This window comes from Rhinoderma darwinii, chromosome 3 (assembly GCF_050947455.1).
Source record: "Rhinoderma darwinii isolate aRhiDar2 chromosome 3, aRhiDar2.hap1, whole genome shotgun sequence".
In the NCBI taxonomy this organism is placed as follows: domain Eukaryota; kingdom Metazoa; phylum Chordata; class Amphibia; order Anura; family Rhinodermatidae; genus Rhinoderma; species Rhinoderma darwinii.
In genome coordinates this window covers 354,140,517-354,164,328 of record NC_134689.1, presented here as the reverse complement: position 1 = coordinate 354,164,328, position 23,812 = coordinate 354,140,517, and positions in this window count along the sequence as shown.

Here is a 23,812-nt window from a genome sequence, read left to right as displayed (position 1 = left end):
GGCAAGACTTGAAAACAGCCATAAACTGAAAATGGATGAGAGAGAGGGCGTTGGCGTGAATGAAAAATTGCGTTCCCACGGGTCTCTGGGACCTGAAAGTGGCTACCGGGCATAAATCACCCCCCAAGAGACCGAACAACAACCATTCACACCTTACCAGCCTGATCGGTTTTCGATGTACGCACACAGATCCGTATCACATCTTGTAAGAAGACTACGTCGTCTGCCAACAGGTCCCCCTCCTTCCTAACACTAGGGGCTACCAACTCGCTAATCACAGGAAAAAAACCATTATAAACGCTGTTTTAAACAAACACTGCTCAATATTCTAATGATTTTAGAAAGTAATGCAAAGGACACGGACTGCCGCCTGTCATGCAAGATATGTTCCTTCTTCCATCCCTTCAGTGCCTGGCGAACTACAAATTCCCTCGTAACATCCCAAGCACCCCACAACTTTAACATAAACGCCATCCCAACTAAAAACGTATTCGCCACTGAAGCGCTACTACCCACCTGCCGCAAATGGTCCAGTAAGTCCACATCACTCGGGAAAACACAGCCAGCGAACGCTAACCATTTGAACCAGGCCCTGCAATGACTCTTCCATGTAGACTCAACCAACGAACTTTCCAGCAAACTCACCAGTTGTCCTCGACCAGGGCCCAGAAGTGCGGGGGGGAACCTCCCGGCGCCCTCCGCCTGTTGATGCAACTCCCGAAAAACCGACATTTGTGAACGAGATAAAGCATCTGCTAATTCATTGTTCACCCTTGGTACATGTCTAGCCTGAAACCACACATTCAAAAACAAACACTTCAGTACTAAATTACGTAGCAGTGCTAAAACAGGTAACGAGCCGGACAACAAAGTATTTACTGCCTGGACTACTGCAGTATTATCAGTCCAAAGCAAATATGTCTGTTAGCCATAAAACCGCCCCATAGTTCCAAGGCAACTACGATAGGAAAAAGTTCTAACATAGTGATGTTCTTAGTTAAACCGAGGGGCTGCCAGGCAGCTGGCTAGGGCGCCCTGGACCAGCGCTTGACAAAAATTGCCCCGAAACCAAAACTACCCGAAGCATCTGTAAACAATTGAAGATCAAAATTGGAAACCTCGCTGTCTTGACAAACTGCACGACTGTTCAACAAATACAGAAAAGACCGCCACACTATGAGGTCTTCCCGCATGCTTTTTTACACTCTAATGAAATTATCGGGTTTTTGCACGCCCCTCAGAGTTAATGACAGTCTACGAGAGAAAACCCTACCCATGGGAATAATGCGACATGCAAAAACCAAGAGACCCAAAAGAGACTGCAATTGTTTAAGAGTCACCTTCTTAGACTGAGAGACTTAATTTACCTGAGACACCAAGTTCACTAACTTCTCGTCAAGTAGCCTAAAAAAAAATTCTCTTGTGTCTATTTCAATGACCAGGAAAGATAAAATCATCACGGCGCCCTTTCCTCGAATACCAAAACACAAAAACACAATGTCAACTTCTTAAACACACCTAACAACATTGCACAAACACCAGAGACCCTTGGACCAACAAAAAGGAAGTTGTCTAAATAGGGAATAATGGAAGACATGCCTGTCTCAAAACCCACTACCGATTCCAAAAAAGAAGCAAACATCTCAAAATAGCAAAATGAAATAGAGCAACCCATTGAGAGACACATTTCCACATAAAACAGCCCATCAAGACGACAACCCAGTAAATGAAAACAGTCCAGATGGACAGGAAGTAAACGAAATGCAGATTCTATGTCAGACTTCGCCAACAACGCCCCAGGACATGCACTCCGAACTAATTGCACCGCTAATTGCACCGCTACATCAAACGAAGCGTATGACACCGCCGCCTCGTCTTTGGAAATCCCATCATTTACCGAGCCCCCACGATGAAAGGATAGATGGTACATCATCTCAAACTTCCTGCTACCTTTCTTAGGGACCAAGCCAAGAGGGGAGACCCTCAAGTTTTGATATGGAGGCTCTGCAAAGGGGCCAGCATTCTCCCTAACACAATTTCCTATGACAACTTCTCCCTGACCACGTCGATGTTATCTCTGATTGATTTTAGGTTGTCTGCTAACATCAATACCGATGACGCTTCAAAAGGAATGAAGAAACCCTCGCCAAAACCATTAGCGAGAGCCTCTGCCTCCTGTCTCCAGTGGTATCGATCTAACCACGGCCCCATCACGTGGACGCTCACTGGCGTTCTCTGCCATGCCGGAGGGGGCACCTTTACCAAGTTGTTTGCTTCTGCAGAAGCATTGAAGTGCCGCGTGAGCGCCCCCGCAGATGGAGCATTCATGACGTAACTTGCAGGTTGCAAAGAACCTGCAATCTCCCTCATTATATAGCCAACAAGCTCCTGTAGGGGGTGCGGCCACTGATCCCGGAGCTGTTCCGGAACCCACAGCCCCACTGGAAAAGGGTCTAACCTGCTTCCCACTCTGATCTAAAATGAATTGCAACTATACATCCGTTGCCTTTGAAGCCGAACCAATCTCGGGCGGCAAAGCCAAACAGCGACTAAATTCTTTGTCGTAGCGCTACCAAGCCGCACCTCCGTGCAGTCTGTGGGGACTAAAAATGGTGTCGAAGTACACGAACAGCTCTGCACCATTTTTGGGATGACGCTGACAGACTATATGTGCCAGGGTAGCAAAACCCTGGAGCCAATTATTGAAGGTTCTAGCAACCTTAACCTTCTTATCAGAACCTTTTTTTTAAAATGTGCTCCTTATCCACCGTCACCTGTTCTGCCGAGATCAATGACCAAATATCTACAAACTAATTTTTCTTTGGTCTCGGCAGATAGATGAGTGCCGAGAGGAGCCACTTCACAGAACAGGGAATCCCTAAAAGTCAAACAAGTTAAAATTAGCTTCCCTTGCAGACGAGGGCTTAGCCACCTTGGCGGAACAGAAGGCGTAGGAGCACCCTCACTTTTTTCCAAACCGGCCGCCACAGCCTTTAAAACCACACCAAATCATTTCCAGACAATAAAGATTTTGAAAAGCCATGTGTCAGCGCATGAGGTCTCACAGAGTGCAGGGACGCCCGTCACTCCCGAAGCTACTTCCTCCATCTCCACTGCTGGCGCCGCCAGAACCAAGGACTGCTCCCCGCTTGGTGCTCGAGCCGAGGAGAAAACCCAGGACGACCTGGCAGGTATTTTTCTGCCCGCCGGGTGTCGCCATGATGCCGTCTGTGGTTACGCCTGTCATCAGCACGGCTTGACGTCCTTGGTGGGGAAGATGATGCAGATAATGATGGCGAAAAAGAAGAGGTGGGTTGTTGCTCAGAAGATGACGAGGGTGATCTCCGCCTCCGAGAACGGCCACCTCTGCCGTGTCGATGCTTGCGCTGAACATGCCTGCGCCCACCTCTGTATCTGCGTTTCCTCCCTCTCTTTGACGCTTCCTTTGCCGAACCTGAAAAAGAAAAAAGGGACACGGCAGAATCGCGACCAACATCACATCGATCCCTCTTTGCACCAACAGCATGCGCCACATCCCTGCTCAGACCCTCCTGCTACGGGCCAGAACCTGACGTACATTCAATAAAGGATACAGTTGTGCAGGAGACCGCAGCCCGTGCTGAGACCGGACGACTTCTTCTCCAGCTCTTGTCCTCTGATAGTGGGTTGGACCATGTGATGCCCCTGCTGCAGTGCCCCTGCGGCGTCTCCTCTGGCCGGCCCTCCCTCCCAGGTATCTTCCGGCACCCTAGCCGCTGACCCCGCTTCCTCACCTGATCCCAGCTGAAGTGGAGGTGCAGCAGCACAAGGTCCCGGATCAGCGGTGTATGCCACACGCAGTGCGCCTGCGCGTCCCAATCTTGGCTGCACAGGCCTCATGGTATGCTACCATGGCGGCCATGTCCTTAGGAGCCGCCTCGCCCCATCGGAGCTCAGCGGGTGGGTAGCAGAGGCGCCATGCGCCGCCTGGATCACAGCCAGCGGCACTACACTCCGGCCGTTACCCAGGTGTGAGTAGAACGGAGGCGCGCAGCATGGGGAGGGATGACAGACAGAGGGATAGGGGGAAGGGGGAACCACTTCCCACAAAGATGTTGACGGCGAAACAGGCCGGGCCCGGCCTGTGTGCCTCCATCCGCTGACGGGGAGAGCAGCCCCTACTGAGTGGACAGCCCTGGGAAGGGGTCTGGGGCTTAACCTAATGGGTGGGCAGGTGATTCGCTGTGGTCTACCTCTAGTCTCTCCAGCCGCAGGTCTGAGTCCACGGGCCGTTGCAGCATCCTCAATGTCTTTCTTCCTCAACAGGTCCTCCAGCCAGGTGGTGCCTTCGACTGCCACCCGCCGTGCCACTTGCTGCAACAGCTCATCAGCCATGCTGGAAAGAAAAGGAAAGAGACAGAAATGAAGAAAGGAAAAGGGAATGAAAATCTCCTCACCACACGGAGTGTAACTACAAGGTGTTACTTCACGCTGCAGCAGAAGGTAAAGAGGGGGCTCTGCCCTTGAACTCTACCCTATATCCCCTATGCCACTCCTTCTTTAGCACATTGGCCCAATCATGCTCCTGGGCATTTTTTCAACTTTTGTAACCACCTACTCCACTTCCCTGTAGTCCCTGGCGCTCTCCCTATGCGGTTCAGAGCCATTTACAGTGAAGGAAATAAGTATTTGATCCCTTGCTGATTTTGTAAGTTTGCCCACTGTCAAAGACATGAACAGTCTAGAATTTTTAGGCTAGGTTAATTTTACCAGTGAGAGATAGATTATATTTAATAAAAAAAAACAGAAAATCACATAGTCAAAATTATATATATTTATTTGCATTGTGCACAGAGGAATAAGTATTTGATCCCCTACCAACCATTAAGAGTTCAGCCTCCTCCAGACCAGTTACACGCTCCAAATCAACTTGGTGCCTGCATTAAAGACAGCTGTCTTAAATGGTCACCTGTATAAAAGACTCCTGTCCACAGACTCAATTAATCAGTCTGACTCTAACCTCTACAACATGGGCAAGACCAAAGAGCTTTCTAAGGATGTCAGGGACAAGATCATAGACCTGCACAAGGCTGAAATGGGCTACAAAACCATAAGTAAGACACTGGGTGAGAAGGACACAACTGTTGGTGCAATAGTAAGAAAATGGAAGACATACAAAATGACTGTCAAATGACATCGATCTGGGGCTCCATGCAAAATCTCACCTCGTGGGGTATCCTTGATCCTGAGGAAGGTGAGAGCTCAGCCGAAAACTACACGGGGGGAACTTGTTAATGATCTCAAGGCAGCTGCGACCACAGTCACCAAGAAAACCATTGGTAACACATTACGCCGTGATGGATTAAAATCCTGCAGTGCCCGCAAGGTCCCCCTGCTCAAGAAGGCACATGTACAGGCCCGTCTGAAGTTTGCAAATGAACATCTGGATGATTCTGAGAGTGATTGGGAGAAGGTGCTGTGGTCAGATGAGACTAAAATTGAGCTCTTTGGCATTAACTCAACTCGCTGTGTTTGGAGGAAGAGAAATGCTGCCTATGACCCAAAGAACACCGTCCCCACTGTCAAGCATGGAGGTGGAAACATTATGTTTTGGGGGTGTTTCTCTGCTAAGAGCACAGGACTACTTCACCGCATCAATGGGAGAATGGATGGAGCCATGTACCGTCAAATCCTGAGTGACAACCTCCTTCCCTCCACCAGGACATTAAAAATGGCTCGTGGCTGGGTCTTCCAGCACGACAATGACCCGAAACATACAGCCAAGGCAACAAAGGAGTGGCTCAAAAAGAAGCACATTAAGGTCATGGAGTGGCCTAGCCAGTCTCCAGACCTTAATCCCATCGAAAATTTATGGAGGGAGCTGAAGATCCAAGTTGCCAAGCGACAGCCTCAAAATCTTAATGATTTACAGATGATCTGCAAAGAGGAGTGGGCCAAAATTCCATCTAACATGTGTGCAAACCTCATCATCAACTACAAAAAACGTCTGACTGCTGTGCTTGCCAACAAGGGTTTTGCCACCAAGTATTAAGTCTTGTTTGCCAAAGGGATCAAATACTTATTTCTCTGTGCCCAATGCAAATAAATATATATAATTTTGACAATGTGATTTTCAGTTTTTTTTTTTATATAATCTATCTCTCACTGGTAAAATTAACCTAGCCTAAAAATTCTAGACTGTTCATGTCTTTGACAGTGGGCAAACTTACAAAATCAGCAAGGGATAAAATACTTATTTCCTTCACTGTAGATTCTTCTCATGCTGTGCCTTTAGTAGGTGCAGCAGTATATCATAGCTATGAAAGAATTGTAATAGTATGTTCACACGTCATGGATACACTGCAGATTTTCTGCACGGATTTGCAGGCAGATATTTAACGGAATTTTCCGTCCCGCGTGGGTGTACCCTAATGTAATTTATTTGACATGTGGGAATTGGCTTAGGAACATTGAGAAACACTGGGCTATAGCATTATTGCATATGTTGTCTCACGATGTGGATAGAACGTTCACAATTTTTCGTTTCTACCAGCAAAGTGTAATAAAATTGTGGAAGAGTCACAAAATTGTTTAGATGGAGCTGTAGTGGAACGATTAAAACTGAATTTGTATTTAATTTTTGTGGCACGTCACTGAAACTTTCAATGTAGTCCACAATGAATGGTATTATCATGTTGAATCCTGGATCCATGTTGCACCCCACAGATTGACAAGTATCCGTTGATTTGGTGGCTGTAGACAAATTTTATTTTGCTGGACGGCAGGTTGCTTGCTCAAACACCATGATAAATCAGATCTATATTTAGCAGTTGACAAATGCTTTCCACATGGCCGTGCCTCATTTTCAGCATCCATCAGAATCCAAGTCAGTTATCTGGCTGGGTGATGGATGAGTTTCATTCCCCTCATGTGTGTTTACAGTGGATGGAAAATAGAATCTTTTATAAAGATGTTTACATATAAATACAAAAATGAGAATGTCAAAGCTAACATGGATCACATCGGAAGAACAATGGATGTGAGACACAATGTCAATCTTCATTCTCAATGTCATGGCATAATCATACTGATGCCTAGGGTGTTAGATTAGTGCAAAAACATCACCATTCACCACCTTTAGAGTCTTCCTTATGTATAGGATATTTTAGTTCTATAGTTGGGCAATGCATTCCTTAAATATTCTACCATGTACTGAACTCAGGTCAGTGCTGTAGTATGCAAATGATAGTGTTCCTCCCTAGAAATAAGTGAATAGTAAAGATTCAGATTCCTACTCAGGCAGCTTATACAAAACAGCACCATCCAGAATGCCACCAGTATTGTTAGGCCTTATTCACACAAGCATGTTTCCCGTCAGTGTGCTGTCCATTCTAACAACAGACGACACACTGACCAACACAATTCAGTAGGACATTTCACACATCAATGTTTTTTTCTATACAGTAGAACATATGTTTGTTGCAAGTAACCCACTACATGTCCTATTCTGGTCCAATTTTGCAGACCGAAAATGCCCATTAAAGTCTTTAGGCGCGTGAAAAAAACGGACAGCACACAGACGACATTGGTGTTTTATTCGTTTTTTACATATTAGTTGCCAGAGACCAGAGGCGACATGGGCAGTCGTCATATGCATGAAAAATTGACTTTTTTCTAACGCAAATAGGGTACATTCGTGTGAATAACACTTTTGCACCTTCTCAGTACAGAGTAAGGTCTGTCAACTAATAAGAAGCAACAACTCCAAAATAGTGCTGCCTATAGATGGAGTCTCTGGTTTCGGTGATAAATCAAGAAAAGTTTCAAGGCTCTTTGAGGGTGAGACATTGACTTACATGGTAGCCTACCTATGAGTGGCACTGGAAAAACTATTGTTTTTTTTCGGTCTGGAGAAAAACTTTTCATACTTTCCCTGTCTTCAAGTCTCTTTATCTCTGCCAGAAGAGCCTATAGTATGTCAGGCAGTTTATAGATGTCTTTGCAAGGAGAAGGTCTAAAGTTTATATAGGAGGATTTTGACAACCCCTACCTAACCTAAAGGTCCACCGATGATGTGGTGATATGATCCTCTAGCCGGAGGATGTGCCCATTATAATGGATCAAGCCAGGTTCTCCAGAGGGACACTTTTTATAGTGGCTTTTGAGATGGGAACCGTGCCACACATATAGAAATGTGTTGTCTAAGTGAAACAACCCATTAAAAAAATCTGAAAACATTGGCATCACAGCTTTTAATCGTAATATTTTACCCCACCAGGTTGCATAAGGTTCCAACTTACCTGGACCTTTTCGTGTGTGGCATTGTGGGGGATATAGACTGAAATTAGTTCAGTCACAACTGAATGTTCAGCTTTTGGGTGAGGTTAGACTTTAAAATACACAAATGTGATATAGGCGAAACATGTTTTCCGTTACTTTCACAGTCTCACCTTGATCTTTTCCTAGTGGTTATTCCCTTTGGATAGCAATGCTGTAAATTTAGATCAGAATAAAGATAATGTAGTAGGTTTACCTGCTATCCAATATTAAACAACATATAACGAATATAAATATCTTAATAAGTTGTGCCGAAAGACAAACTCGGCTCCGCTACATCTGTACCTTGCAATAGGAGCTAATATGTGCATGCTTCTCAATCTTGTAACATATGGAAAATGTTACTACTATCCATTACAAGATTCAACATTTTCTAATTGTGTATATTTTATTGTCATTGTTTTATCATTGTGTTTTATTACATGTAACCTGAAACGTTGTCATGTTATATAATCTATAAAATGGGATTCCATAACTGTGTACCAGATGTCTTGGTATTTTATAACCATAGCTCATAACTGTGTGTGCAATTCATCACTTTCGTTGATTAAATAAACAATAAAAAAGAACTAATAGATTACAAATGACGTTAATTGTCGTCCTTTAGGTTATATGTAAGTAAAATGGTCCAAGCAATGTATTTTGGCGTATACTATAAGGCTTTAAATAATAATTCTACCAATGTAAGTAAAACCCATCGCTATATGCCCATTAAAAAACTTTTCTTTTTTACTTATTTTAATTCCGTCTGCTAGATCTAGAACGTATTCTCCCATCTTAGCCCAGGAATAGGCTTCATGGGTGGTAAAGTATTGTCTGTGACCACGACAGTTGGGTTTCTTAGGAGACGAGACGCTGTAGTCACTGAAACAGGAAGTGATGTCATTATCATTAGGATTCATTCATTTCTGTAAAGGATCTGCCAGACACAACTTCTGTGTCAACGCCCGTGGTTAATCAGTCTGCATCTGCTCCTAGGTCTGATAGAGTGACTCCATCTGCTACCACTCAGGCTGGTAGGCTGAAGAGTGGGAGAACCTATCACAGCCTGGCCAGACGGAGCTAGCTCCCGCCCTCTCTCTATTTATACCTGCATTTCCTGCTGTTCCTTTGCCTGTGATTCTGTAAAGGATCTGCCAGACACAGCTTCTGTGTCGACACCCGTGGGTAATCGGTCTGCACCTGCTCCTAAGTCTGAGAGAGTGACACGATCTTCTACCAGTCAGGCTGGGAGGCTGAGGAGTGGGAGAGCCTATCACAGCCTGGCCAGACGGAGCTAGCTCCCGCCCTCTGTCTATTTATACCTGCATTTCCTGCTCCTCCTTTGCCTGTGATTCTTTTCTGTATCCTGGCTCTGCTGCTCCTGCTGTGATTATTGACCTTGCTTCATTTTTGACCCTGGATTTACTGACTACGCTCCTACTCTGCGATTTGTACCTCGTGCACTCCTGGTTTGACTCGGCTCGTTCACTACTCTTGTTGCTCACTGTGTTGCCGTGGGCAACTGCCCCATTTCCCTTAGCTTCTGTGTACCCTTGTCTGTTTGTCTGTTGTGCACTTATTGAGCGTAGGGACCGTCGCCCAGTTGTACGCCGTCGCCTAGGACGGGCCGTTGCAAGTAGGCAGGGACTGAGTGCCGGGTAGATTAGGGCTCACCTGTCTGTCTCCCTACCCCGTCATTACATAATCACAGGCCCATATACCTTTCCTACCCTGGTCCCTGACACAATTATGGACCCCCTTGAGACCCTGGCTCAGCAAATGCAGGGCCTCTCCCTACAGGTCCAAGCACTGGCTCAGAAGGGCAACCAGCATGATGCTTCAATGGTAGTGACCCCCACCTCACCTCTTGAACCCCACCTCAAGTTGCCTGACCGGTTCTCAGGGGGACCGGAAGACTTTTTTCTCCTTTCGGGAGAGTGGTAGGCTCTATTTCCGTTTAAAGCCCCACTCCTCAGGTTCTGAGAGCCCGCGAGTGGGTATAATTATGTCCCGGCTCCAGGACGGGCCCCAACAATGGGCCTTCTTCTTGGCTCCTGACGCCCCTGAACTTTCCTCTGTTGATCTTTTTTTTCCGCTCTCGGGCTTATATATGACGAGACTGACAAGACTGCCTTTGCCGAGAGTCAGCTGGTGACCTTACGTCAGGGTAAGAGACCCATTGAGGAGTACAGTTCGGACTTTAGGAAGTGGTGTGTAGCTTCTCGGTGGAATGACCCTGCCTTGAGGTGCCAGTTTAGATTGGTTCTGTCGAACGCCCTGAAAGACCTGCTAGTTAGCTATCCCTCTTCTGACTCCCTAGATCAGGTTATGGCTTTAGCGGTATGTTTTGACCGACGTCTCAGGGAACGACGACTGGAACGTTTTTGTGCCTTCCCCTCTGACCCCCCCATGATGTCTCCCGAGGTTCCGTCGCTTCATTCTTCCACGGAAAACTCGGATGAACCTATGCAACTCGGGGCCTCCGTCTCTCCCCAACAACGTAGAGAGTTCCGCAGGAAGAATGGTCTCTGCTTCTACTGTGGGAATGACAAGCATCAAGTGAACAACTGTCCTAGGCGTAAGAATAAGCAGCCGGAAGAACTTCCGCGCCTAAGTGACCATCGGGGAGGTCATTTGGGTGCACAGGTATTTGCCGTATATATGAAACCTAATAAGATCTTGCTTCCCTTTCAGGTCTCTTTTGGTGGTAGGTCTGCCACCGGCAGTGCCTTCGTGGATTCAGGGTCTTTTGCTAATATTATGTCTGTGGAATTTGCTATGTCTCTAGCTATGCCATTGATTGATTTGCCTAAACCTGTCCCGGTAGTGGGTATCGACTCCACTCCTCTTGCTAGTGGTTATTTTACACAGCATACCCCTGTTTTTGAACTCCTTGTTGGCTCCATGCATTTGGAGCAGTGCTCTGTACTGGTGATGCAGGGATTATCGTCTGATTTGGTTTTAGGCCTTCCCTGGTTGCAGATGCATAATCCCACGTTTAACTGGAATACTGGGGATCTTACCAAATGGGGTAATGAATGCATGACGTCATGTATTTCTGTTAATTTTATCTCTCTCCCTGAGGAGGTGAACGCTCTACCTGAGTTTATTCAGGACTTCACTGATGTTTTATCTAAAAAGGCCTCCGAAGTGTTACCTCCTCATAGAGAATACGATTGAACAATCGATTTGGTACCAGGAGCTAAGCTCCCTAAGGGTAGGATATTTAATCTCTCTTGTCCCGAACGTGAAGCCATGAGAGAGTATATCCAGGAATGCCTGGCCAAGGGTTACATTCGCCCCTCTAATTCTCCGGTAGGTGCTGGCTTCTTCTTCGTAGGGAAGAAGGATGGTGATCTTAGGCCTTGCATTGACTACCGAAACTTGAATAAGGTCACTGTAAGGAACCAGTATCCCCTTCCTTTGATTCCTGATCTCTTCAATCAGGTTCAGGGGGCCCAATGGTTCTCTAAGTTTGATCTACGGGGGGCTTATAACCTTATCCGCATCAAAGAGGGGGATGAGTGGAAGACTGCGTTTAACACGCCCGAAGGTCATTTCGAATACCTCGTCATGCCCTTTGGGTTGTGTAATGCTCCCGCGGTCTTCCAGAATTTCATAAATGAGATTTTAAGAGACTACCTGGGGGTATTTCTTGTAGTGTACCTTAATGACATACTTGTGTTTTCCAAGGATTGGTCCTCCCACATTGAGCATGTCAGGAAGGTGCTCCAGGCCCTTTGGAAAAACAAACTGTTTGCTAAAACCGAAAAATGTGTGTTTGGGGTGCAGGAGATACCATTTTTGGGTCAAATCCTCACTCCTCATGAATTCCGCATGGACCCTGCCAAGGTTCAGGCTGTGGCTGAATGGGTCCAACCTGCCTCACTGAAGGCGTTACAGTGCTTCCTGGGGTTTGCTAATTATTACAGGAGATTTATTGCTAACTTCTCGGTCATCGCAAAGCCTCTTACGGATCTTACTCGCAAAGGTGCTGACCTCCTCCACTGGCCTCCAGAGGCGGTCCAGGCTTTTGAGGTCCTTAAGAAGTGCTTTATCTCGGCCCCTGTGCTGATTCAGCCTAACCAAATGGAGCCATTCATCATGGAGGTAGACGCCTCCGAGGTGGGAGTGGGTGCTGTCTTGTCCCAGGGTACTAGGTCCCTCACCCATCTCCGTCCCTGTGCCTACTTCTCCAGGAAGTTCTCGCCCACTGAGAGTAACTATGATATTGGCAACCGCAAACTCTTAGCCATTAAATGGGCATTTGAAGAGTGGCGCCACTTCCTGGAGGGGGCTAGGCACCAGGTAACGGTCCTTACCGACCACAAGAATCTGGTTTTCTTAGAATCTGCCCGGAGGCTAAACCCGAGACAAGCTCGATGGGCGTTATTTTTTACTAGATTCAACTTTTTGGTCACCTAAAGGGCTGGGTCTAAAAATATTAAGACTGATGCACTGTCGCGTTGCTTCATGGCCAGCCCTCCTTCGGAGGAAGATCCTGCATGTGTTTTGCCTCCAGGTATAATAATTTCCTCTGTTGATTCTGACTTAGTCTCCGAAATTGAGGCTGATCAAGGTTCAACTCCCGGGAACCTTCCTGAGAACAAGCTGGCTGTTCCCCTGCAATTCCGGCTAAGGGTACTCAGGGAAAATCATGACTCTGCACTATCTGGCCATCCAGGAATCCTGGGTACCAAGCATCTCATTGCCAGAAACTATTGGTGTGCTGGGTTGCTTAAAGACGTTAAGGCCTACGTTGCCGCTTGTGAAATGTGTGCTAGGTCCAAGACTCCCAGGTCCCAACCAGCGGGCTTACTATGTTCTTTGCCCATTTCCCAGAGACCTTGGACCCATATCTCCATGGATTTTATCACCGATTTGCCTCCATCTAAAGGCAAGTCGGTGGTGTGGGTTGTAGTAGACCGTTTCAGTAAGATGTGCCACTGTGTGCCCCTCAAGAAACTACCCAATGCTAAGACGTTAGCTACCTTGTTTGTCAAAACCATCCTGCGTCTCCATGGGGTTGCTGTCAATATTGTTTCTGACAGAGGGGTACAATTTGTTTCATTGTTTTGGAGAGCCTTCTGTAAAAACTTGGAGATTGATCTGTCCTTCTCCTCTGCCTTCCATCCTGAAACTAATGGCCAAACTGAGAGGACTAATCAGTCTCTAGAACAATATTTAAGGTGTTTTATCTCTGACTGTCAATATGATTGGGTCTCCTTCATTCCCCTCGAAGAATTTTCCCTTAATAACCGGGTCAGTAACTCGTCAGGGTCTCCCCCTTTTTCTGTAATTTTGGGTTTAATCCACGGTTCTCCTCCGTTTCACCTAGTAGTTCCAACAATCCCGAGGTAGATGTCGTTCCTCAGGAACTGTGCACAGTCTGGGCCCAGGTTCAGAAGAACCTAGAGGCGTCCCAGAGCATACAAAAGACTCAGGCAGATAGAAGACGTTCTGCTAACCCCTTGTTTGTGGTCGGGGATCTGGTGTGGCTATCTTCTAAAAATTTGCGCCTTAAAGTCCCGTCCAAAAAATTTGCTCCCCGATATATAGGGCCGTACAAGGTCATTGAAGTCCTTAACCCTGTCTCCTTCCGACTGGAGTTACCCCCGTCTTTTCGAGTACACAACGTGTTTCATGCATCCCTCCTTAAACGCTGCTCCCCGTCCTTGGCTCCCTCGAGGAAACCTCCGGTCCCTGTTCTCACCCCTGAAGGGGTAGAATTCGAGGTGGCCAAGATTGTGGACAGCAGGATGGTCCAAGGCTCCCTCCAGTACCTGGTCCATTGGAGAGGATACGGGCCTGAGGAGAGGACTTGGGTACCCGCCCGGGATGTTCACGCTGGGGTATTGCTCAGGAGGTTCCATCTTCGATTCCCCAATAAGCCAGGTCCACCTAGAAAGGGTCCAGTGGCCCCTCTTAAAAGGGGGGTACTGTAAAGGATCTGCCAGACACAGCTTCTGTGTCGACGCCCGTGGGTAATTAGTCTGCACCTGCTCCTAAGTCTGAGAGAGTGACACGATCTTCTACCAGTCAGGCTGGGAGGCTGAGGAGTGGGAGAGCCTATCACAGCCTGGCCAGACGGAGCTAGCTCCCGCCCTCTGTCTATTTATACCTGCATTTCCTGCTCCTCCTTTGCCTGTGATTCTTTTCTGTTTCCCGGCTCTGCTGCTCCTGCTATGATTATTGACCTTACTTCATTTTTGACCCTGGCTTTACTGACTACGCTCCTGCTCTGCGATTTGTACCTCGTGCACTCCTGGTTTGACTCGGCTCGTTCACTTCTCTTGTTGCTCACTGTGTTGCCGTGGGCAACTGCCCCATTTCCCTTAGCTTCTGTGTACCCTTGTCTGTTTGTCTGTCGTGCACTTATTGAGCGTAGGGACCGTCGCCCAGTTGTAAGCCGTCGCCTAGGACGGGCCGTTGCAAGTAGGCAGGGACTGAGTGGCGGGTAGATTAGGGCTCACCTGTCTGTCTCCCTACCCCGTCATTACAGATTCTGTCTGGTTTCCTGGCGCTGCTGTTCCTGCTTGCACTATTGACCTCAGCTTCATTTTGACCCTGGCTTTACTGACTACTCTCCTGCTCTGCGTTTGGTACCTCGTACACTCCTGGTTTGACTCGGCTCGTTCACTACTCTTGTTGCTCACGGTGTTGCGGGAGCCGTTGCTAGGCAATAAAGACACTCATTGCTGTATATGGATTCTCGTGAACAATTTTTAACCACTTAATACAATACGCCTTTTCACAGCGGCCACTAATGGGCTTTATTCTGATGCAATAGCCTTTTCACGGCGCTGCATTAGAATAAATAATTTATTTTTGAATCCCATTTTCTCAAAATATTAAAACTCATAGGAATTAACAATTTAAATATTATTTGAGACTAACTTTTTACTTCTATCTGCGAGTAGAACTGTTCACATATATTTTCCGATGTCTCAACTGTTTAATAAAGACATATTGAAACACAATAAATAAACAGAGCAGGGAGCCGTTAAATGTCCCTGCTCTCAGCTACCAGAGGTAGCTGAGGGCTGGGGGCATCCCTGCTTGAACGGGTGAGATTGATATTAGTATCGATCTTTCCCGTTTAACCCCTCAGATGCGGCGCTCAATAGCGAGCACCGCATCTGAGTGGTTTTGGAGAGAGGGAAGGAGCTCCCTCTCTCTCCCACCGACACCCGGCGATAAGATCGCCAAGTGTCTGTGTCTCCGATGGCAGCCAGGGGCCTAATAAAGGCCCCCAGGTCTGCCTGTAGTGAATGCCTGCTAGGCTATGCCAGAGGCATGGCCTAGCAGATGCCTGTCCGTTTTAAACGGACAGGCAGTAGTAATACACTGCAATACAGAAGTATTGCAGTGTATTATGAAAGCGATCGGGTGATCGCATATTAAAGTCCCCTAGTAGGACTAGTAAGAAAGTAAAAAAAAAGTTTAATAAAGTTAATAAAAAAAATTTGAGAAAAATGAAAAACCCACTTTTTCCTCTTACAAAATGCTTTACTATTAAAAAAAACAAACAAAATAAAGCAAAAAAGGTACACATATTTGGTATTGCCGCGTCCGTAACAACCCCATCACTAAAGCTATCACATTATTTAACCCGCACGGTGAACGCCATAAAAAAAATAAAATAAAAAACATTGGACAAATTGCTGTTTTCTGTTAATCCTGACTTAACAAAAATGTGATAAAAAGTGATCAAAAAGTCGCATCTACTCCAAAATCATACCAATAAAAACTACAAGTCGTCCCACAAATAAAAAGCCCTCATACAACTGCATCGGCAGAACAATTTAAAAGTTATGGCTCTGCAAATATGGAGACACAAAAACAAATAATTTTGAAAAAAAGTGTTTTTACTGTGTAAAAGTAGTAAAACATACAAAATCGATACAAATTTGGTATAGTTGAAATTGTTGAATAAAGTTATTGTGTTATTTATACGACACGGTAAACTGCATAGATTTAGAATGCAAAAAAGCGTGGCGAAAATTCAGTTTTTTTTCTATTTCCCCCAAAAAAAAGTTAATAAAAGTTAATCAATAAATAATATGTACCCCAAAATGGTGCTATTAAAAAATACAACTTGTCCCACAAAAAACAAGACCTTATACAGCTATGTCGACGCAAAAATAAAAAAGTAATAGCTGTACAAATGTGACGGTAGAAAAACTATAAAAATCTCTTGGTCATTAGGGCCCAGAATGCAAGCAGAGGGAAGGGGTTAAACCACAGATCATTTAGCATTGGCATGGAAAATTGTGTCATGTAAACAAGCTTATAGGCTTTAACCCCTTCAGGACTGAGCCTGTTTTGGCCTTCAGGGCGAAGCCGATTTTTCAAGTCTGACATGTGTCACTTTATGTGGTAATAACTTGGGAATGCTTTAACCTATCCAAGTGATTCTGAGATTGTTTTCTCGTAACAGATGTACTTTATGTTAGTGAAAAAATGTGGTCAATAAATTCAATATTTATTTGTAAAAAAACACCAAGATTTGGAGAAAATGTGCAAAAATTAGCATTTTTCTAAATTCAAATGTATTTGCTTATAAAACAGATAGTAATACCACACAAAATACTGACTAGTTTACATTTCCCACATGTCTACTTTGTTTGCATCGTTTTTTGAACATTCTTTTATTTTTCTAGGACATTACAAGGCTTAGGGTATGTGCACACACACTAATTACGTCCGTAATTGACGGACGTATTTCGGCCACAAGTAGTGGACCGAACTCAGTGCAGGGAGCCGGGCTCCTAGCATCATAGTTATGTACGACGCTAGGAGTCCCTGCCTCTCCGTGGAACTACTGTCCCGTACTGAAAACATGATTACAGTACGGGACAGTTGTCCTGCAGAGAGGCAGGGACTCCTAGTGTCGTACATAACTATGATTCTAGGAGCCCGGCTCCCTGCACTGAGTTCGGTCCGGTACTTGCGGCCGAAATACGTCCGTAAATTACGGACGTAATTAGTGTGTGTGCACATACCCTTAGAATTTTAGCAGCAATTTCTTATATTTTCAATTAAATTTCAAAAGGCTATTTTTTCAGGGACCATTTCAGTTCTGAAATGGCTTTGAAGGCATTGTATATTAGAAACCCCCATAAATCACCCCATTTTTTCTGTACCACAGAAGGTTTTACCCAAGAAATTCAACTCAATATTTATTGCCCAGATTCTGCAGTTTTTAGAAATATCCCACATGTGGCCCTAGTATGCTAATGGTCTGAAAAACATGTCTCAGAAGCAAAGGAGCACCTAGTGAATTTTGGGGCCTCCTTTTTTGTAAAAATATATTTTAGGCACCATGTCAGATTTGAAGAGGTCTTGTGGGGCCAAAACAGTAAAGACCCCCCCAAAAGTAACTCAATTTTGGAAACTACAGCCCTCAAGGAATTTAGCTAGGAGTATAGTTAGCATTTTGAACCCACAGTTGTTTTGCTAAATTTATTTGAATTAGGGCTTATTTACACGAACGTGTAATACGTCCGTGCAATGCGCGTGATTTTCACGCGCCTCGCACATACCTATGTTAGTCTATTGGGACATGCAGACAGTCCATGATTTTCACGCAGCGTATGTCCGCTGCGTGAAACGCATGACATGTCCTATATTTGTGCGTTTCTCGCGCATCACGCACCCATTGAAGTCAATGGGTGAGTGAAAATCACGCGCAGCACACGGAAGCACTTCCGTGTGACGCGCGTGATTCGCAAAAGAGCAGTAAAAAGTATGAATGAAAACAGAAAAGCACCACGTGCTTTTCTGTTTACAAACATACAAACAGAGTGTTATAATGATGGCGGCTGCGGGAAAATCACGCAGCCACGCATCATATGGTGATGACACACTGAGCTGTTAAGTGGCTTTTGCGCACGCAAAATGCAGCGTTTTTTGCGCACGCAAAACACACACGCTCGTCTAAATCCAGCCTTAGTCTGTGAAGATGAAAATCTACTATTTTTCTGAAAAAACATAGACATTTTTAATTTTTACAAGGAATAAAGGAGAAAAAACACCCCAATATACACCGCGTTCCAAATTATTATGCAAATGTTATTTTTGGCTGATTTTCCTAAATAGTCGATGCAAATGACAGTCAGTATAATCTTCAAGCCATCAACCGTTGGAGTATAATGCGTATTTTATTGAACAAATCTCCTAATGATAACAGATTTTGTTAGAAGTAAAAAACTCAAAATGCACTGTTTCAAATTATTATGCACAACAGAGATCAAAACATTTTAAAGGTTGTAAAGAGAACTAAAATGGTAATTTGTTTATTTTGCAGCATCAGAAGATCATATTTACAGAAATCAAAAGCTCTTTCAATCTAAAAAAAACTTAACAGGCCACATTACATGTTAACATAGGACCCCTTCATTGATATCACCTTCACAATTCTTGCATCCATTGAATTTGTGGTACAAAAAGAAGAACTGTGCCTTCCGTAGCAAAATTATCTTCATGCATGACAATGCACCATCTCATGCTGCAAAGAATACCTCTGTGTCATTGGCTGCTATGGGCATAAACGGGGAGAAACTCATGGTGTGGCCCCCATGTTCCCCTGACCTCAACCCTATTGAGAACCTTTGGAGCATCCTCAAGCAAAATATCTATGAGGGTGGGAGGCAGTTCACATCAAAACAGAAGCTCTGGTAGCCTATTCTGACATCCTGCAAAGATATTCAAGCAGAAACTGTCCAAATACTCACAAATTCAATGGATGCAAGAATTGTGAAGGTGATATTAAAGAACGGGTCCTATGTTAACATGTAACTTGGCCTGTTTAGTTTTTTTTATTGAAAGAGCTTTTGATTTCTGTAAATATGACCTCCTGATGCTGCAAATTCAACAAATGACCATTTTAGTTCTCTTTACAACCTTTAAAATGTTTTGATCTCTGTTGTGCATAATAATTTGAAACAGTGCATTTTGAGTGTTTTACTTCTAAAAAAAAAAAATCTGTTATCATTAGGAGATTTGTTCAATAAAATTTGCACTATACTCCAATGGTTGATGGCTTGAAGATTATACTGACTGTCATTTGCATCGACTATTTAGGAAAATCAGCGAAAAATAACATTTGCATAATAATTTGGAACGCGGTGTACTTTCAAATTTGATACAATACAAAATTATTGTTAATCAATTAGTTATTTGAACTACTATAACACTATATTACTATAATAATAATAATAATAATAATACTACATTACTATAATAATACCGCTAGGTTTAAAATTTGAGAGAATTCGCCACGTGCTTATTTCAACAATCCAGTTTTCCAGTTTAAGTGTTGCTAAATGCAGTCCGGCGGCTCAGTTAGCAGTGTTTGGCAGACAAACATGTCAAGATTGGGCAGCCCCCTTTTAGATAGTGCCACAGTGCCCTCTGTGGATGCTGCCACAGGGCCCTCTGTGGATGCTACCACAGTGCCCTCTGCAGATAATGCTCCTGACATCACTGGGACTCCTGCTCTGGGGAAGCCCCTGACATCACTGTCGATGTATGGACAGCGATGTCAGAGACTTCCCCAGAATCCCAGTGCAGAGACTATACTAGCACTCTGCCCGGGACTCCAGCTCTGGGGAAGACCCTGACAACACTGTCCATATGTAGACAGCGATGTCAGAAGATTCCACAGAGTCCCGGAGCAGAGCCTATACTAGCGCCCTGCCCGGGACTCCGCTCTGGGGAAGCCCCAGACATCGTGTGCCCAAACATGGACACCGATGTCAGTGAATTCCACAGAGTCCCGGAGCAGAGTTGATACTAGCTCTCTGCCCGGGACTCCGCTCTGGGGAAGACCCTGACACACTCTCCATATATGGACAGCGATGTCAGGGAATTCCACAGAGTCCTGGAACAGAGACTATACTAGCGCTCTGCATGGGACTCTGGCTCTGGAGAAGCCCCAGACATCGCTGTTCATATGTGGACAGCAATGTCAGGGAATTCCAGAGTCCCGGAGCAGAGTCTGTACTAGCAGCTCTATGTCCCACGGGCCGCAGTTGACAGCCCCAGGGGCTGCATGCAGCCCGCAGGCCGTGTGCTTGAGACTCCTGCTGTATAACAAATTTGGCGCATCTTGCTACACATGCTAGACACTTTTATCTGCCCTATACCAACTTTTGGTTGTCTTCGTTTTTGTTTGGCACGTTTTGGTGCATTTTAAGCCACGACACTATTCTCTGCTAAGTCATGCCCCTTTTCTAGAAACTTTTTAACAGGATCTACAACACTACATTACCACTCTTTTGCCTGACAAAGCGCAGTGTGCGGCAGCGTTGGTCTCCTCCTCCCAGAGTACAGTATATGCTCTGAGGTGCTAGATAGCAGTAGACATGGGAGAAGTCAAGCTACATACATTACATTACTACATGCCACTGTCTGTTGAATTGGTGCAAATTCTGTACAAATGGAAGGCGTGGGTTGTGGACCTTGCACTGTAGGGGGTACTATTACATTGGGGCACTATTGCTTTGTGGGGGCACATAAGGGGATTATTACTATGGGTAAGCATAAAGGGCTATTATTACTGTGTGAAGGCACAAAGGAGAGGACTGTTACTGTGGGGTACAAAGTATGCATTATTATATTGTGGCGGGCACCATGGGGCAATTATTACTGTGTGGAGGCACTAGTTCTTTGTAGAACACAAAAGGGGGCACTAGTACTGTCTTGGGGCACTGAGAGGGGCATTGAGAGTAGCAGTTGGATAGGGAGTTTGTGTGCAAAGTCCAGCAGTGGCTGGAAAAAGTCTTCATGGTGGTTTGGGCTCAGATAGAGAAGATAATTAAAAGTGGATGACCACAAGCAGAGAAGACGTCTCCTGTGAGTCAATGGATATAACTAACTGTTTCACTTGGCTTATAGCTATGCTGTCTATATATATAAACACAACAAAAATTTGAACAGCACATTCCAACAAAATGATACAAAACGTGTATGCAGGTGCAAGAACACCTGTGACTGCAAATATACAGCAGAAAGAGAAATGGCGACAGCACCCTGCGAACACTAATGCCACCTAAGCCACTAAATATAAATAAATATGCATTACTGCTAAATCTACTTACAAATAGATAGGTTCTTAGTGCACATTTTGATCAAAAAGTGTTTGCCCACCTGCCACGACAAGGCGACCTCTGTAAGGTGGGAACCTACGCTGCACATACACCCAGAACTGGGACTAAGCCTACATATATACCATCCCCAGCCGCCATCATTATGACACTCCGTTTGGATGTTTGTAAACAGAAGATGTTTTCATTCATAGTTTGACAGCTGTTGCGCGAATCACACGTGTCCCGCGGAAGTGCTTCCGTGTGGTGCCCGTGATTTTCACGCATCCATTGACTTCAATGGGTGCATGATGCGCGAAGTACGCCCAAAGAACGGACATATCGTGACTATTCCGCAGCGGACTAACGCTGCGTAAAAATCACGCAACTGTCTGCACTGTCCCATAGACTAATATAGGTCCGTGCGATGCGCGTGAAAAACACACGCGTTGCACGGACGTATATCCCGTTCGTCTGAATAAGCCCGAAGACTAATTTTCAAACCGTGTTGTTTACTAATGAGTGCCGTGCAACCCTGGATGGTCCAGATGGATGGAGTAGTGGATGGTTGGTGAATGGCCACCATGTCCCAACAAGGCTGCGACGTCAGCAAGGAGGTGGCGGAGTCATGTTTTGGGCTGGAATAATGGGGAGAGAGCTGGTAGGCCCCTTTAGGGTCCCTGATGGTGTGAAAATGACCTCTGCAAAGTACGTACAGTTTATGACTGACCACTTTCTTCCGTGGTACAAAAAGAAGAACCGTGCCTTCCGTAGCAAAATTATCTTCATGCATGACAATGCACCATCTCATGCTGTAAAGAATACCTCTGTGTCATTGGCTGCTATGGGCATAAAAGGAGAGAAACTCATAGTGTGGCCCCTATGTTCCCCTGACCTCAACCCTATTGAGAACCTTTGGAGCATCCTCAAGCAAAATATCTATGAGGGTGGGAAGCAGTTCACATCAAAACAAAAGCTCTGGGAGGCTATTCTGACATCCTTCAAAGATATTCAAGCAGAAACTGTCCAAATACTCACAAATTCAATGGATGCAAAAATTGTGAAGGTGATATCAAAGAATTGGTTCTATGTTAACATGTGGCCTGTTAAGTTTTTTTTTGATTGAAAGAGCTTTTGATTTCTGTAAATATGACCTTCTGATGCTGCAAATGCTACAAATTACCATTTTAGTTCTCTTTACAACCTTTAAAATGTTTTGATCTCTGTTGTGCATAATAATTTGAAACAGTGCATTTTGAGTTTTTTACTTCTAACAAAAAATCTGTTATCATTAGGAGTAGAGATGAGCGAACTTATCAAAAGTTTGGTTCGGCTAGTTCGCCGAATTTCACGAAAAAGTTCGATTCGGACCGAACTAGTTCGGACCGAACATGTAATTTCCGTGCGCTGAGCATGCTACTGTCCAGGGTGCTGATAGAGTTAATGGGCTGCACTAACTCTTTCAGCAACCTTGACAGTACATGCTCGGCGCGCGGAAAATCCAATTTTAATGTAATAAAAAAATAATAATAATACGTTCGTAAAAAAAAAATAATTATACGTTCATACTTACTTTCCTCCTGTCCGGCCTCCAGCGATGACGTTTCATCCCTTTCGCCGCTGCAGCCATCACAGGCTGTAGTGGCGGTCACACACGTCAGGATGACGTCAGAAGGCCGGCCTCCAGGGATAACGCTTCATCCCACGTGATCGCCTCTGCAGCCAATCACAGGCTGCAGCGGCGACATGGATGAAACGGCATCGCTGGAGGCCAGACAGGAGGAAAGTAAGTATGAACGTATTATTATTTTTTTTTGGCATGCATGTATGTTGGCATGTATGTATGTTGGCATGTATGTATGTATGTATGTTGTCATGTATGTATGCATATATGTGCATGTATGTTTGCATGTATGTTGGCATGTATGTATATATGTGCATGTTTGTATGTATATTTGCATGTATATATTTGCATGTATGTTTGCATGTATGTATGTTTGCATGTATGTATGTTGTCATGTATGTATGTTGTCATGTATGTATGTATATATGTGCATGTATGTTTGCATGTATGTTGGCATGTATGTATATATGTGCATGTTTGTATGTCTATTTGCATGTATATATTTGCATGTATGTATGTTTGTATGTATGTATGTATGTTTGCATGTATGTATGTTTGCATGTATGTATGTTTGCATGTATGTATGTTTGCATGTATGTATGTTGGCATGTATGTATGTTGCATGTATGTATGTATGTATGTATGTATGTTTGCATGTATGTTTGCATGTATGTATGTTTGCATGTATGTATGTATGTTTGTATGTATGTTTGCATGTATGTATGTTGCATGTATGTATGTTGCATGTATGTATGTATGTATATATGTGCATGTATGTATGTTTGCATGTATTTATTTTTGC